Source organism: Gekko japonicus, unplaced genomic scaffold (genome assembly GCF_001447785.1).
Source record: "Gekko japonicus isolate JY-2015 unplaced genomic scaffold, Gekko_japonicus_V1.1 scaffold441, whole genome shotgun sequence".
Classification (NCBI taxonomy): domain Eukaryota; kingdom Metazoa; phylum Chordata; class Lepidosauria; order Squamata; family Gekkonidae; genus Gekko; species Gekko japonicus.
The window spans coordinates 359,521-375,147 of record NW_015172017.1 but is presented as its reverse complement, the minus strand read 5'-3'; the positions used below and the strand labels follow the sequence as shown (position 1 = coordinate 375,147).

At 51.6% G+C, this 15,627-nt stretch overlaps 1 protein-coding gene across 1 annotated transcript in view; it reads left to right on the top strand.

Annotated features, from left to right (window-relative positions):
- Positions 1 to 1,099: 1,099 nt before the first annotated feature.
- ARHGEF15 (Rho guanine nucleotide exchange factor 15) overlaps positions 1,100 to 15,627 on the top strand; it is a 56,318-nt gene continuing 41,790 nt past the window's right edge. Inside the window, exon 1 of the mRNA XM_015420427.1 lies at positions 1,100 to 1,261. The gene's annotated coding sequence lies outside the window, so the exon portion shown is untranslated. The remainder of the gene's footprint in view (positions 1,262 to 15,627) is intronic.

The following is a 15,627-nucleotide window of genomic DNA, read 5'->3' as shown; positions in this document are numbered from 1 at the left end:
TGTAAAAGCGGGAGTCGGCTGGAGATCAGCTGTCGAAGGGGGAGGTCCCCAGGCCCCACCTGGAGGCTGGCAACCCTAGGGTCTCATGCAATGTTCCCTCTAAACTGTGGAGTCTTGAGATCAAATATTCTACTTTGTGAGCTGCTGGCATTAAAGCTGTGAGCAAGCAATTTGGCTACTGCATAAATTAGTTTGCTCTGGAGCCATCCCTTCCTGAGCTAGGACAAAAATGTGTGAGCCGGAGGCTAAAAAACCGGTGAGCTAGCTCACACTAACTGAGCTTAGAGGGAGCCCTAGGGTCTCAAGCCACAGAGTCCACCCTCCAAAGCAGCCGTTTTCTCCAGGGGGGACTGATCCCTGTGATTCCGGGAGAACGCCAGCCCTCACCCGGAGGTTGGCAACCGCATTGCTGGGCCCGCCTCTTGAGGGTAGCCAGGGACAGAGTCCCCGGGACCGCACTTGGCCGCTTTCTCCTCGAGCCTTCCTGCTTTTGGGGCTTGGCATCCGTTTGGACTTTGGAAGAACGAGGCTTTGTGCAGACAGAGAGGCCTGGCTTGGAAAGCAACTCTTCTCCTCCTGCCCGTGCGGCAGAGCAAGTCGGGACCCGACGAGGCATCAACCACCGCCGCCGCCTGGGCGCAAGCCGGACGGCCTCGCCAAACCCGCGTTCTGCCCAATCGCGCGCGGGGCGCCTCCGCAGCCTCCCCGCTGCCGCTCCGCCCTCGCCAGGGCCGGCCCTCCTCCCGACCCGCCGCTCCCACCTCGCCGCCGGTGCCACTCCCTCCCCACCGAATGCAATTGCAGCGGCAGGCGAACGAGCCGCCTGCCAAGAGCCCTGCTTGCAAAAGGCGTCTGGCGGCCTTTGTGCCCCTCTGCGCCGCCTGCCCGGGCAACCCGCGAACGGGAACTCCAAAAGGGCACGGCCTTTCCTCGCCTTTCTTCTTGCAGCCGGCTCTCCTCTTGCAAGCAAGGAGGGGTTCGCTCCCTGACCGGCAGCAGGGGAGGAAGACCACAGGCGTCGCCGGCTGGCGGAATCTACGCAACCGTAGCAAGCAAGCAAGCGAGCAAGCCTCCAGGAGGAGGGGGAGGTGTTGCCTTTCTGAGCTCCTGCAGGCGGGCGGGCTTGCTTGCTTGGTGCGGGCGCCTCTCGGAGCGGCGGAGGCAGGCGGAGACGCGGAGTCCCAGGGTAGGATCTGGCGGAGGATGGATTGCAGCTGCGGGGCAGCGGCTCTGGAGGCGGTCTGGAACGCCTGCTGCTGGGGTAAGGGGGCCTTTTTCGTCGGAAGAATCGCAGAAGGCGTAACAAAGGTGTGTGTGTGTGTGTTTTGACAGGACTGGAACAAAGGGGGAAATCTGTCTGGGAGAGAAACCTCTGGGCAGGAGACAGCGCCAGGTAGAGGTGTTGGTCTGCAGTAAAAAGACTCCAGTTGCGCCTTGGAGACCAGCAAGGTTTGGGGGGGGTCTAAGCCTTGGAGATTCCGAGGTCCCTTAGAAGGGAGATGCCTGAACCAGTGTTCCCTCTAAGCTGAGTTAGTGTGAGCTAGCTCACAGGTTTTTAGCCTCCAGCTCACACATTTTTGTCTCAGCTCAGGAAGGAGGGCTCCAGAGCAGCCTAATTTTATGCAGCAGCCAAACTACCTGCTCACAACTTTAATGCCAGTAGCTCACAAAGTAGAATTTCTGCTCACAGGACTCCACAGCTTAGAGGGAACATTGACCTGAACCCTTAGCTCTCAGTCTGGAGGGTGAGAGGGGTTGCAGAGAAGCGACTCTGGATGCAAAGATGCAAGGGAAGCGCCTAGATTAGGGTAGGGGAGAAATGCTTCAGGGCAGTGTTCCCTCTAAGCTGAGTTAGTGTGAGCCAGTTCACAGTTTTTTAGCCTCTGGCTCACACATTTTGCTCTCAGCTCCAGAGCAAACTAATTTATGCAGCAGCCGAATTGCTCGCTCACCACTTTAATGCCGGTAGCTCCCAAAGTAGACTTTTTGCTCACAAGACTCCACAGCTTAGAGGGAGCATTGCTTAAGGGCCATGGCTTCTTGTGTACAACTAGAGCCCTTGTCCGGGTTTGATCCTGAAGGAGGGTTTCCCAGATCTTGCATTGCGCTTTTGGAGCATGTGGGAGAGAGGCTGGATTTCTTCTCCCAGGAGATCTGGGGATTTCTTTGGCTCCCTTCCCGCAGAATAGATCTGGTCCAGAGCGTCTTTGACAGATGGCGGAGATCAGCCACTAGGGAACGGATCCACCTAGGGGCGTCTCTGCGGAGAGGAACTAGTTGCTGCAGTCAGTGGGCTGGGTGGGCTGGGGGACGGTTGAGAAGGGAGCGATGGGTTGACAAGTGGCGAGGAAAATCTCGTTTTGTTAACCCAAGGATCACAGGAGTCAGAACCCCGCCCCCTTCTCCATCCCCAGACACCTGGAGAAAAGGGAGACGTCTTCCTCCAAAGGAAAGAAAGACTCGCTGCAAAAGGGTGGGTGGATTCCTCCCCTCCCCCCAAAAGTCACAAAGCACATAGGACAAAAGATGGGGAGGATGAAAGAGGGAGGGTTTTTTCCTGGAATTCAGGGCTTGCTGCGGGTGCCCGAACTGGCCTCTTTCATGTGGTCCCAGTTTCGGATGATTCATCCAAGCCGTTTGATTTACAGATTTAAGAGAAGCGGCAAACCGAACGATGCAGGGGGAGAGAGAGAGAGAGCAGCCTTCCATTAGAGCCTTTGAAGAAGGAAGAGAATAGGTCTGGCGTGGAGAGCCGGGGCGACGGGAAGCAATGAAAACAGTGTTTTTGAGCATGTGCGGAATTGCAAAAATAAATAAATTCTGATTTAGCAACCTGAGGGAAGCTTAGCCAATTATTATATACTGTAGACCCAGTCACATTAGAGCTTGCTATAGGAGCTCCCCAGTCACCAGAATAAGCGCGGTAGCGTACATCAAAAAATTGTATAAGAATTAGCATTTTGAAATATGGCTTGCAGCACTTCATTCTAATGAAGATATAAGTACAGAATGACAAACCTGAAGAAGGACTCGCAAACGGATAGTGTACTAGAACTCCGTCGTTGGTCTGAAACTAGTACTGTAGTATTCTATATGTACTGCTAAGCTTTATATTGCATATTATAGTGTTATGGTTGTAATTTTGTTTGTAATTGAATTCTAAAACATTGCAGATAAAAGTCAACTTATATTGTTTATTTGTACACGGTGATTTACTGTTTTACGGTCCACCAAGTTTGAGGCAAGAAAGATTTCCCCAAAGCTAGCCGCACAATTTCCCAACCTGTTGCACAAATCAGATAGCAGGTCGTGGGAATGATGACACACATGACTCTCGTCATTAATGTCAGGTGTAAACCGGTAGTCTCTCTGTTGCAGTGACCGGACTTGATGTTTCTCCTGCCCTCCCTTGTAGTAAATCATAAGTAATCCCAATTCCCTTTTTTTTGGTTCTGGGATGAATAATGTGGGATGGTTCCTTCTTAGTCACTTTTAATATAAAGCCGGAGTGACAAGTTTGGTTCCTGTTGTACTGGAGACTTGTAATTTTCTTTCCTGTTGGAGTCCTGGGGTCTGATTCTGCCCACTTTTATTTTATTTTATCTTGTGGTCAAGATTATGGCGACCCCATAGGGTTTTCAAGAGAGGAATGGGGCTGGTTTGCCATTGCTTACCTCTGTGTAGCAACCCTGGACTCCCTTGGTGGACTCCCATCCAAATACTAGCCAGGGCTATCCAGGTAAAGGCCTTGCCGTTTTACCTTGGAGTAAATCAGAAGTGCGGTGCTGCGGTGGCTCAAGTGGTTAAGACGCTGAACCGCAGGCTGTGGAAGGTCGGTCGTTCAGCAGTTTGAGACCCAAGTGTGCCGCAGGACGGAGTGAGCTCCCGTCTCTCGTTCCAGCTCCTGCCAACCTAGCAGTTCAAAAGCAAGAAATTGCAAGTAGATAAATAGGTACCACTTCGGTGGGGAGGGAACAGCGTTCCGTGCGCCTTGGTGTTTAGTCACGCCGGCCACATGACCACGGAAACGTCTTCGGACAGCGCTGGCTCTTCGGCTTTGAAACGGGGATGAGCACCGCAACCCTAGAGTCGGACCCGACTGGCTTTCGAGCAAGGGAGACCTTCACCTTTACCTTTACTTTAAATCAGAAGTACCTTTTTGCAGTCAGCAGTTCTTTTCTGGCGTGGCTCTTTCCTCCTTTAATTATCCCCAGTTCATTTGGTCTGATCATCTGCCTGTGCAGTAAATGAATGTGATTTTTATTTTTTTTTACTTTGGGGTAAGTTTGACTGGCCCTGGACCTGGGTAGCCCAGGCAAGCCTGATCCCATCAGATCTTGGAAGCTAAGCCGGGTCGGCCTTGGCTAATATTTGGAAGGGAGACCTCCAAGGAATTCCAGGGCCATGAAGCAGAGGCAGGCAATGGCCAACCACCTCTATCGCTTGTCTCAAAAACCCCTTGGGGGGGGGGTTCGCCGTAAGTCAGTTGTGACCAGTGTTCCCTCTAAGCTGAGTTGGTGTGAGCCAGCTCAGTTTTTTAGTCTCTGGCTCACACATTTTTGTCTTGGCTCAGGAAGGAGGGCTCCAGAGCAAACTAATTTATGCAGGAGCCAAATCGCTCACTCACAACTTTCATGCCGGTAGCTCACAAACTAGAATTTTTGCTCACGAGACTCCACAGCTTAGAGGGAGCATTGGTTGTGACTTGATAACTTTCCACCAGCAATACCAAGTTTGCTTGGAGTGTTTTTTCCCACCTTGGAAGGATCGGGAGGCTCTTCTGAGGACTCTCGCTTTGTTGCTCACCCTAGTTTAAACTGGGAACAGCCTCCTGTGGTCAGAGCGAACAGGCCGTGTGCTTTGTTTTCCCCTCTCTCCCCCCCCCTTTCATATTTTGGAATAAACTGGTGTCGGGGAAAGGCCCTTTGTAGTCTTTGAAGGAGTCCCTCCCTCCATCTGAATACAGTTGACAACTCACGGCACAAGAATCCAAGGACCTGAGTCTCCTTTCCGCTCCAGTGGACTGTGCTCCCTCCGCTGAAGCTGGTGTGAACTGGCTGCAGAAAATGAATGGGAGAGAATTATTATATTTTTTGGCTGTACATGCCAGGCCTGCTGTTTAAAGAGGGAGGGAGGTGTGGGCTGGCTGCTGCACCCGGAGGTGTGTGCAGTACCACCACCAATATAGGGGGTGGTGGCAGTACGCTTAGCTCCTGCGGCGTCTCTGCAGACAGGCTGATGTGCACTTGCCCCAGGGCGAGCCGCAGGCGGAAATACACAGGAGGCACAAGTGTATCTATGAAAAGAGGGGGTGCCAGAGAAGAAGGGAGAGGTGATGCCTCTGACATCAGGGCTTGTGCACGGCGTGCCGTCAAGTTGCTTCTGATCTGTGGTGAGTCCAGTGTTCCCTCTAAGCTGAGTTAGTGTGAGCTAGGTCACAGGTTTTTAGCCTCCGGCTCACACGTTTTTGCCTTCGCTCCGGAAGGAGGGCTCCAGAGCAAACTGATTTTATGCAGTAGCCAAACCGCTCACTCACCACTTCAATGCCAGTAGCTCACAAAGTAGAATTTTTGTTCGCAAGACTCCACAGCTCATGTACCACTGAACATGTGATGTTGTTCAGTCCGGCTCTTTGCGACCCCACGGACCACATCACGCCAGGCCCTCCTGTCCTCCGCTGTCCCCTGGAGCTCGCTGAACCTCATGCTCGTCGCATCGATAACACTGTCCAACCATCTCATCCTTTGGCATCCCCTTCTTCTTTGCCCTTCAGTCTTTCCCAGCATCAGGGTCTTCTCCAGTGAGTGCTCCCTTCTCATTGGGTGGCCAAAGTATTTGAGCTTCGTATTTATCCAGGTACTCGTTCCTGGTTTTGTTTGTAAAGTGAACGTACACTGGCTGTTTCATACGAACAGACATATGCATGTACATGCGGGATGTATGTGTGTGATCCCTCTAACACGCACAGGGCTAGCATTGAGCTCAGTGGACCGGTGGCTTGGCTCACACGAACGCATGAGGCTGCCTTATACTGCATGGGACCCTTGGTCGATATTGTCTACTCAGACTGGCAGCGGCTCTCCAGCGTGTTAGGCGGAGGTCTTTCACATCACTTGCTTCTTGATCTTTTAACTGGAGATGCTGGGGATCGAACCTGGGACCTTCTGCATACCAAGCGGATGCTCTGCCGCTGAGTCACGGCTGCCCTTGGACTCAGGGCTTGGTATAAGACAGTTTCGCATGGGGTTTTGGGCACTGGTCCTTGCTCATCAAACTGTGGGCCTGTATACATGCAAATCATGTGTTCGCCCATTGAACTGTGTCCCCTCTCCATATGTTACAGGAACCGGCTGCCCAGAGCTTACGAAAACCCTTGCAAAACAGCAGAGAAGCTGTAGGGTTGCGACCTGCGGTCAAAGCTCAGAAGAGAAACTGAACACCGTCTGCAACCTAATTTTGTTTGCAGCAAAGAGCCGGGGCAGGATATGGGTTCACATTAGGTTTTATAATATAAATAACTTCAAAATGTAGCTCCCGGCTTGGGGGGGTGGGGGAGTGTTTACAGTACTATAATTAAAATAGTGTTCGTAGAGACTGTGGATCAGCCGCTAAAATTGGCAGGTGGAAGAATGAGGATGGAAGCGGCATCACGTGGACCATCGTCGTTCCCGTGAACTCATTGCCACTGGATATTGTGATATTTCCAGGTCAGTAGTTCAGCAGTTCGAGACCCGTAGTTGCCACATGACGGAGTGAGCTCCTGTCTCTAGTTCCAGCTCCTGCCAACCTAGCAGTTCGAAGGCAAGAAACTGCAAGTAGATAAATAGGTACCACTTCGGTGGGAAGGGAACAGCATTCCGTGCGCCTTGGTGTTTAGTCATGCCGGCCACATGACCACGGAAACGTCTTTGGACAGCGCTGGCTCTTTGGTTTTGAAACGGAGATGAGCACCGCAACCCTAGAGTCGGATTCGACTGGCTTTTGAGCAAGGGAACCTTTACCTTTACCTTTTTATGCAGAGGCAGGCAATGGCAAACCACCACTGTTTGTCTCTTTCCTCGAAAACCATATGGAGTCACCATCAGCCACCTGTGACTTGACAGCACTTGTCACAAACAAACCGATGTGAGTGAATTGCACTCTACTTCCTCTGGCAAAACTGCTGTGGGAGGGACGGAGCTGTGTGTGGTTACTTGGGGAAAGGTAGCCGTGATTGAGGAGAAACAGAGAGGCCCCATTGGTGGGGGTGGGAAACCTGCTAGAGGGGCTCATGGACAGTCTGTGCCCACCGCCCATAAATACCTGCAATTAGCTGTGCTTTTGATGGGGAGAAACATCATACGCTCTTCAGTGAGTAGCGCAGGAACAGAGTGCCACTCTTCAAGATGGTTCTAGAGTCCTGAGCCCTGGTTTGGATGAAGCCTGACCTCTGAGGAACAGATGCTGGGTGGGGGGTGGATATTCCCATCATGCTCTGCTCCGGAGCCTGCCCAGCTGGCTGCTGTTTGGAGACAGGATGCTGCACAGATAAGCCAATGTTCCGGCCCCAGCAGGGCAGTTCTTAATGGCTTTACGGCTGGCTGGGCAAGCCCAGGACTCCAAGATATCCATTTAAGTGTAATGTGTGTTCAAAGCCCTTTACTGCAGACCGCAGTGGGGATTTGGCCAGGATTGCGGCAACGTGCTCTAAATGAGGTGGATGCTTATGTGTATTCTTTTAAGCAACTCAGGGCTTACTGGAGTGGACACGCAGACACCGTGGGGAGAAAAGGGAGCTGTATGTTTTATGGGATCAAATAACTGTTGTTGAACTTGCTAGAAAGTGATCTCTTTGAGTTATCAAGTGCTGGGCTAGGATCTGGGAGAATCGGGTTCGAATCTCCACTCTGCCGCGGAAGTCTGCGTGGGCCAGTCACGCTTTCTCACCTTAGCCTACCTCGCCGGGTTGTTGTGAAGATAAAATGGAGGAGAGACGAATGGCGGAAGCTGCTTTGGGTCTCTGTTGTGGAGACATGCAGGGTATAAAGTAAAATAGATATTCCCCCTCCCCCCTACATCGAGTGGCAATTTAGAGGCTCTGGATCGATTTGCCCAAAGCAGATGGATGTGACTTTAGGATCAGATTGTATGTGGGACTGGCATTCTGTGAGTGGCACAACAGATGTAGTCCTAAAAAGGCAGGGAATGGCTTGTGACGGATCTGGGCTATGATGTTGGAGACGGGAGTGGATTTATGCTTCCCTGCCTCAAGTGAAAAATAGCCACTACCAAGACACAGAGTGAACTCCCCAACCCCCATGGCAGCATAGCTGACACAGACGTCGTCGCAACCATGACACTGTGGGAACCCCCCCGCAGCATTGTCTGCTTTTGGCCCTTTTACGGATGCCGCCTTTTGGAGGGACATGAGTTCAAGCCGCATTTGAAACCGTGAGGCGCCTTGAACTCAAGGCCACGAGGCACTGGGTCTCTCTCTTCTCCACAGCCCTCGGCCATCTGGGGGAGGTGGTGGGTTCCCCATCTCCACAGCACTCCTGAAAGGGCCATGAGCGTGGGATTCCCGCCTCCTGCCCGATCCCTTTGTTAGCATTTCCTCTGCCTCACAGCAAGCCAAATGCAGGCCGAGCCTCTTCGCTTCCTGCCTCCGGAAAGACGCATTTCCCTTCTCAGTGGAAAAGGGCTTGGGGCTTAGGATCTGTGGAGGGGCTGTGGTCAGGAAGGACCCAGCTTCTCCTTCAGGCGCCCGGGGGTCTGAGAAAGCAGCTTCTCCGCTCTGTCCGCTTTGTCCCTACGAGGGAAGGAGGCTGGCGGAGTCTCTCCAGGTACTGTCGGTCCCCTCTGCTTCCGTGCCGGTCCTTCTTAGACTAGCCAGGCCAGGGCTCCCTGTTGCCTCTCCTGGTTTGCCACTGTTTGGTGTTAAACAGTGGACTGCAGTGCAATCGGCCGTAGGTTTAATTTGGTAACCACTGAGGACTAGGAACATGTTCTGTGCAAAATGAAATCTGGGATGTTATATGCTTCTGCACAAGTGATCTACTCTTTATAGTGTAGGTATGTGTTTATGGTACAGGCCTGTCTGCAGTGTCTGGGGGGGGGGCATTTGCTGTTCGGGAGTTTTCAAGCGGAGGCCGGATGACCATCTTTCGGGTATGTTGTAGGGCTATCTTTCGGCTGTGCTCCTGCAGAGTGCAGGGGGTTGGACTAGATGACCTGCAAGGTCCCTTCCAACTCTAACATTCTATGATTCTGTGAGTACGTGCACTTTAAATTGTTTTGTAATGATAAGTGTCCTGAGTGATAACAGGAAGGGAAGAAGAAGAGGAGGAGGAGGAGGAGATTGGTTTTATACCCCGCCCTTCACTCCGAGTCACAGAGCGGCTTACAAACTCCTTTCCCTTCCCCTCCCCACAACAGACGCCCTGTGAGGTAGGTGGGGTTGAGAGAGCCCTTTCCAGAAACTGTCCTTGAGAGAACAGCTTTGACAGAACTGTGGCTTGCCCAAGGTCATCCAGCAGCTGCGAGTGGAGGAGTGGGGAATCAAACCCGGTTCTCCCAGATTAGAGTCCACGTCCTTAACCACTGCACCAAACAGCCATGGTGGAAAGTGTTGTCCAGTCGCAGGCCGTCCAGGTCAGGGTAACAGGGTGTTGTTACATGAATAAAAATAGTACAATTAATGCATAATCTAGACCCTCTACCCTTGTTTTAAGGAATGCCTCTCCCAGTAAGGCAGGAATTCAGCACCCTGTAAAACATAACCAAGGGGTCTTTCGTTCCATATAACTGAGTTCCTGGGTGCCCCTTAGATCCGATATTACAACTCAGTCGCTCCAGACTCATTTGACAGTCTCCGACCTGCCACCTTCGGGAGCGGGGCGTGAACGCAGAACATGTGTCACCCAAACAAAGCCAAGCGGCTTCTCCTATTTCCCGGGTCACCCACGGAGTAGCTGGAACAATCCAGGCTTCTAGGGCACGGCCTAGATTGCAGTCGGTTGGAGAGCCTGTTTTACTTTAATCCAGAACGGGGCTAGGATGGGCTTTTCTGCTCCACAGTCCTCGAGGAGGTTGGAAACTGGAGTGTCACAAACACAACCGTTCCAGAGGCGGAAAGAAAGTGGAATGGACCAGCGCAGGGTACTGGTGAGTGTCACCTGTCACTCTCTGCTTTAAGCCCTCTGAGATAGGCAGCACCGGTAAGAGGGTTCGAGCTACTTTCCCTCCTTGTCCATTCTTATACGTTCTACTTCATGAGTAGAACGTAGAACGGATGAAAGGAAGTCCTTCTTCACCCAAAGAGTGATGAACGCATGGAATTCACTGCCACAGGAAGTGGTGGCGGCTACAAGCATGGACGGCTTCAAAAGGGAATTAGATAAGTGTATGGAGCAGAGGTCCATCAGTGGCTATTAGCCACAAGGTCTAGATAGGGGCTCTGGGGCAAGTGATGCTCTGTCTTCTTGGTGCTTGGGGGGGTCAACAGTGGGAGGGCTTCAAATGTCCTGGCCCCACTGGTGGACCTCCTGATGGCACTGGTATTTCTGGCCACTGTGTGATACAGAGTGTTGGACTGGATGGGCCTTTGGCCTGATCCAACATTGGCGTCTCTTATGTTCTTATGAGGCTTGGTGGTCGGGCACCCGCTTTGCACGTGCACGGTTACGTGAACACAGGAAGCTGCCTTATACTGAATCAGACCCTTGGTCCAGGAAGGTCAGAATTGTCTACTCAGACTGGCAGCAGCTCTACAGGGTCTTTGGTAAAGGTCTTTCACATCATCTGAGATCTGGTCATTTTAACTGGAGATCCTGGGGATTGAACCTGAGACCTTCTGCTTGCCAAGCAGGTGCTCTCTCCCACTGCGCCACTGCCCCTCCTTTGGTTCAAGCGGTGGCTTCTCTAATCTAGAACCTTCAGTAGCTCGTACTCTGCCAGCCAGAGTAGGCAACAGGGACCCATAGCTTGACTACCTGGTATAAGGCAATTTAATTCAGTGAGTTTGTCTCAGGCTCTCCCCCAGATGGGGAATGGTGATAGCTTTGGGAGAGTATAGTGGAAGAGTAGGTTTGGTGTAGTGGTTAAGTGCGCGGACTCTCATCTGGGAGAGCCGGGTTTGATTCCCTACTCCTCCACTTGCACCTGGCTGGATGACTTTGGGCAAGCCGTAGTTCTGATAAGAGCTGTTCTTGAAAAAGAGCAGTTTCTGTCAAGAGCTCTCTCCGCCCCACCTACCTCACAGGGAGTCTGTTGTGGGGAGGGGAAGGGGAAGGAGTTTGTAAACCGCTCTGAGACACCTTTGGGTAGTGAAGGGCGGGGTATAAATCCAATATCATCTTCTTCTTCTAGGTGGGATGCTGCAGTGACCAGTGTATGAAGGGAACGGTTGGCAAAGATCTTTATGGGAAAGTTTACTTGGAGAGGCTTCGTGGAAAAAACATGAGAGAGGCAAATAGTGTCTGGTAATCCAAGTGCCAACCTATCTATGCCAGTGCGCGAAAACAATCATGCATGATGCTCCCGTATATATTGATTACTTACTCTGAGACCTTATAAGTGCCACTACCGAATAAAGGACTCACAACAGCCATTGTTTGGGCTGCAGAAACTTTATGGGGTATTAGTCTAGTTCCAGCTCCTGTCAACCAAGCAGTTCGAAAGCCAGAAATTGCAAGTAGATAAATAGGTACCACTTCTGTGGGAAGGGAACAGCGTTCCATGCGCCTTGGTGTTTAGTCATGCCGGCCACATGACCACGGAAACGTCTTCGGACAGCACTGGCTCTTCGGCTTTGAAACGGAGATGAGCACCGCAACCCTAGAGTCGGATTCGACTGGCTTTCGAGCAAGGGAACCTTTACCTTTACCTTTAGTCTTCATGTCAATTTTCAGGAATGTTTCATTGTATCGTTTCAGTTGCTCAAATGAACTTTCCTATTCCGGCTCTGTGTCGATCTCTTGCTATGAATCGAAACATAGTTTGATTCTTCAGTTATAAAAGGTTGCTGACCCTGGGCTATCCGGTCAGTGGTAGATAGGGGTGCCGAACTCCAGATGGGACCTGGAGATTTCCCAGATTTAAAACTGATCTCCAGATTACAGAGATCTGTTCCCATGGAGGAAAACGGCGGCTTTGAAAGGTGAAAACAAAATTGAAAAGGAACACAATGTGGAAAACTGAATGAAGAAATACTAAGAAATCCAATACTGTGCTGGACAGGATACAAAGTTTAAGTCTAGTGACACTTTGAAACCAAAAATGTTTTATTCAAGGTGTACGCTTTCGTGTGTGCACATACGTCTTCAGATATGTTGAAATGGAAGTTACCAGTTCATACATATAGGTAGGGGGTGAGCAGCAAATTAGCATGCAATGTAATGAAGGTGTTTAACAGATGCAAGGACCAAACAGGAATAACAAGCTTAGTTTATATGGTCACAATTTGTTTGGATTTAATTCTGGGGGGGAAGCATAGTAAAGGAAATAAATATATCAAAATCAGAGATAGATGGGCAGATGTACCCTTCCTAATTGTGGAATGCTGAGAGTAATTAACAGACCCTGCGTGATGCTCCATCCATCTCGTCTTAGGGCGCGTTCAGACGGGCCATTTGAGCTGGTATATGTGGCGGTTAGAAACGGACTACTTACGCGCGGCCACACAGCCAACATCTGCCTCCCATCCCTAGCCGTTGCCAACCGGCTCAAACCCCGTTTAAACCGGAGTATTTTGCTACCAGGTTCCCAAGTGGTGTTTTCCTGGTGCTCCGGTTCTAGCCGCATTTTCCTGACGTGTGATCGCGCCTCTGCTGGTGTAGAGCCACTTCCGCTCGGAAGCCCGAGGCTTCCGCTTTTCGTCCACCATTTTATTTTAGCGCCGGCGATATGCGCTCGGGCGAAGCTTCGCACTGGCGTTAATAAAACGAATTAAAAAACGGTGCTTAGTTTTAGGCTTTAGACGAGTCCGGGACCTCACAGGGGCCAGTTTTGTTGTAAAAGTTTAAAGGGAAGTGTTCGCTTCAGGGCATGCTTTTGGCATGAAGATTTCAATCATATGGATGGGCGCCTATGCGCGCCTGTAGTGTGGATGCCCGGGAGCGATGTGCTGCATGGTGAGGGAGGTAAGTGTGATCGCGCTTGTCCCGGATCAAATATAATCGATTGGAACCGGAGCAGTTCAAACCGCTTCGGCACGCTGTCTGACCGCACCCTTACAGTGTCCTCTCCCTTGAGGTAGGGCAGTTGGCTGTGCTGCTTCAGACCAACATGGATACCCACTTGAATCTATGGACAGGATACATTACTCATTAAAGAAAATTTGGGGAACATTGCTATCCTTATGCTTTGAAGGGTGGATTCTATGGCATTCTACTTTGCCGAGGTCTCTCCCTTCCTTCAACCCTGCCTCCCTGGGCTCCACTCCCAGATCTCTTTGAATTCCCCAAAGGTGGCAAGTGGCAACCCTAGAGGTGTAGAGCCTATGCTAGGCTTGCTGAGGGTCTCTGGTTCAAACCCTGGCATCTTCAGCAAAAGGAGATGTTGGAGAAGCCCTTTATCCCTGTCTGAGATCCAAGAGAACAACAAGAAGAAGAAGAGTCGGTTTTATACCCTAGTCTTCCCTACTCGAAGGAGTCTCCGAGTGGCTTACAGTTGCCTTCTCTTCCTCTCCCCACAACAGACATCCTGTGAGGTAGGTGAGGCTGAGAGAGCTCTGAGAGAACTGCTCTTGAGAGAACAGCTCTGACAGAACTGTGACTGACCCAAGGTCACCCAGGTGGCTGCATGTGGAGGAGTGGGGAGTCAAACCTGGTTCTCCAGATCAGAGTCCACTGCTCTTAACCACTACACCAAGCTGAGCCACTACTCCAAGAGGCACTGCGGGTCTGAGTAGATAGTGCTGCTTCAGATGGGCACAAAGTCTGCCTTGGTTACAGGGCATGTGTTTTGAAAACTCTTGTTTAACATTTTCTGGCCTCTCCTTTTCCCTCACGGTTGACTACGTGTCGCCTGCCTCATCCAGGCAGGAATAAAGGGGATGGATCCCCTGGTTCATAAAATAAGACTGAGGGTAGGTTTCAAGACTGCACACGCCGGCTCAAATGGAACCCTGTTTAGTGGCTTAAAAAAGTACATTTCAGAGGGGAGCTGCATTGGTCTGCAGTAGTAGAGCCAGATTCGAGTCTAGTAGCACCTTAGAGAACAAGATTTTGCGACCATGAGCTTCCGACAGGTAAATTCACTTCTCTGCAACACCCTTCCCACCTTCTGACTGGAATATAAGGATTCTGGGATCTCTCTTCTTGCGTGTATCCGACAAAGGGAGCGTTGACTCTCCATACTCAAGAAATCTTGCCAGTTTGGTGTAGTGCTTAGGAGTGTGGACTCTAATGTGGGAGAAGCGGGTTTGATTCCCCGCTCCTCCACATGCAGCTGCTGGTGTGACCTTGGGCCAGTCACAAGTTATTTCAGAGCTGTTCTCTCAAGGGCAGCTCTTGAGAGAGCTCTCTCAGCCCCACCTATCACAGGCTGTCTGTTGTAGGGAAGGGATTGTAAGCAGCTCTGAGGCTTCTTCAGGTAGTGAAGGGCAGGGTATAACTCCAATCTCCTCCTCCTCCGGCCTTGAATCTGGCTGTTTTAGAAAAGTGTATTGATGTACCAGCCTGGTTTCCAGCTATGGATGCCGTAGAGCTGGTTTCTCTCTCACCCGAGGGAGTCCTGAAGGATCGTTCGACATTCTGTTTTGATTTCCTTTTCCTTCTCTGCTGCAGGCTGTTATTCCCCCACCCCCTGCCCCCAGGAAACCTTTGAAAGGGGTATTAAAGCCTCCGCTGCTGCCGGGCAGGTGGTATGCAAGTCTGTCAAGGGGAGGGAGGGGGGTGTAGAAGAACATGAGCCACTCAGATCCCCGGGGGAGGATGTGGGAAGCGGCAGACGGCTGGTTGACTGTCCTCCCACAGCGGGTTTGTTCCCTCTCCTTGTCACCGATATCATGAAGCAAGTGCGGTGGGAGAGCGCATGAGGGGAAACCTCAAGCAGTGCGTGAAATGAGGGCTGAGGTGGAAGGTGGTTGAAGGATGCAGCAGAGCACGGCCAAGGGAGAAAGGGAACATGACACAAGAGCCCAGAGGAGGGAGGGCTGCCGTCCTCTTCTGCGCTCTCAGGGGTCATTTCCTGCAGGAGCGCACAGGAGCGGAGCTCCGGCAGTAAAGAGCCCAGGGGGCGGGCACATGCAACAAGCCCCGCCCCCTGCTCCCAGCAGCCCTCAGTCAGAGCAAGAAGCAGCCAGGTAAGTTGCAGAGCCCCACCCCCACCCCCCCGGTCCAAAACAGTCCCGTGGCACCTTTAAGACCAAGTTTTATTCAGGTACAAGCTCTCCCTCCTCTGCGAGGACAGATCTGCACGTTCCCCCCCCCCATAGCTAGCAATCCAAAAGAGTCCAGTGGAGCCTGAGCGGTGGGTGTTGCCTTCTGACACACTTCCGGTGATGTCAGGGGGTGTGGCCTATGCAGATTAGTTATGCTAATGTGTTATGCTAATGAGCTCCTGCACCTCTTTTTCTGCACAATGACCCTGTGCGCTCTTAACCGTTGGCCGACTGACAGCTGTTCAACTGGTGTACCCTTTCCCCTG